The sequence below is a fragment of the Octopus bimaculoides genome, chromosome 14 (genome assembly GCF_001194135.2).
Source record: "Octopus bimaculoides isolate UCB-OBI-ISO-001 chromosome 14, ASM119413v2, whole genome shotgun sequence".
In the NCBI taxonomy this organism is placed as follows: domain Eukaryota; kingdom Metazoa; phylum Mollusca; class Cephalopoda; order Octopoda; family Octopodidae; genus Octopus; species Octopus bimaculoides.
In genome coordinates this window covers 33,574,036-33,575,736 of record NC_068994.1, presented here as the reverse complement: position 1 = coordinate 33,575,736, position 1,701 = coordinate 33,574,036, and the positions used below count along the sequence as shown (strand labels likewise).

Below are 1,701 nucleotides of genomic sequence, written 5' to 3'. Positions count from 1 at the left end.
GAGAAGGAATGCAGTTGGTTGAACAATTGGCTGGAACTCTTTGGTCTCTTTGATCATAGGGCTTTTCATTAGAGATGACCAAGGGTCTCAACAACAAAAACAATACACACACACACACATACTATCCTTCTCTACCCCTCTCTATCTCTCTCATAGATTCACACACACACACACACACACACACACACACGCACACACTCCCTCTTTCTTTCACACACAAACACGCATTCTTTCACTCACTATTTCACAGACACGGGGATACACACACATCATTCCCCACCGAACATTCAAGCTGTACATATCTCGTCTCCTTCACGGCCATTACTGTACTTTTATATTCTCACTGTATTTATCCAGTTTATTTCCGCCATTAAATTAATATGTGTGTGTATGTGTGTGTATTTGTGCGTGTGTGTGTGTAATAATGGACGGAGGCCGTTGAAGGAGCTTTTCGGGGTAAATTCTAGTGGATCAATGGACCGTTTAGACACACGTTCCTTATTTTATTTTATTTTATTATCATTTTTTTTTACCTTTTTTTCTGTTTTCGCTCATTGGCAAACAACATCCACCCACATTCACATACGCACACACACACACACATACGCACACACAAACAAACAAACAAACACAAACGAGAAATTATCCACACTCACTTGAGCAGCGAGATGGAAGCAACCTAATTTTCCTCAGAAGATATTCTACGGTCCTAAAAGAAAGACAGAACACATTAAATAATGTAATCCTAAATGTCCAAGAAAAAGACGAGATAGTCACGGCCGGAATACATTTCATTATAGATCTGCTCACTAAGAGATGACTTGGGGCTAACAACAACAACAGCAACAACAATTAAACGTGGTAAACATAATAAAAATACAAACAAATTGACAAACAATAAAACACATGCACACAAAAAACATAAACAACCCTTGGGGTAACTTCCTCTGGTCGCTTGATCTGCTAAAAATGACAGCCAAATCTCCCTGAAATTAAACAGTGCCGTCTTGTGAACGATACATTTCCTAATGTATTAAAGAACTGGCTACGCAATGCCTTCATACAGGACGTTATGGTCACGTCTGGAATACCATTGATCGTCAATCTGCCCGATCAGAGATGACGTGGAGCTAAAGAACAACAGCAAAAATAATATATATATATTTAAAAAAAAAATATGCCCACTCCTCTTTACAAAGAAAAATGCTTTACCTACACGTGCTTCGGGAGTTGGAAGCGATAGATCTTGTGGTGCAGCAGAGCATCGCGTGAATCTGTTGAAATAATAATAATAATAATAATAATAATAATAATAATAATAATAATAATAATAATAATCTCCTTTATTTATTTTTTCTTTCTTTTTGCTACAAGGGTGATGAATGAACTGGGCACGCTCATCAATGTAAAGCCAAGTTCGAATATATCGCGATGGGTTTCTAGGGAAACGAGTATAACTGTAAAATATTCGATGACAATTATGATGATGGTGATGATGATGATGATGATGATGATGATGATGATGATGATGATGATGATGATGATACTACAATCAATAGCGACACCAATAAAAGCGATGTGATCGAACAAAGACTTAAAAAGTGACATCTCATGGCGTTACTAAAAAAAAAACCCAATCCATATGTTAATTAGTGATCCACAATAAAATAGAAAGAATATACACATACATGCATATATATA

General features: G+C 36.6%; 1 protein-coding gene across 1 annotated transcript in view; it reads left to right on the top strand.

The window, feature by feature from the left end:
- The window catches only part of LOC106875084 (protocadherin gamma-A4), a 132,975-nt gene that overhangs the window by 107,891 nt on the left and 23,383 nt on the right, over window positions 1-1,701 (top strand). The window lies entirely within an intron of this gene.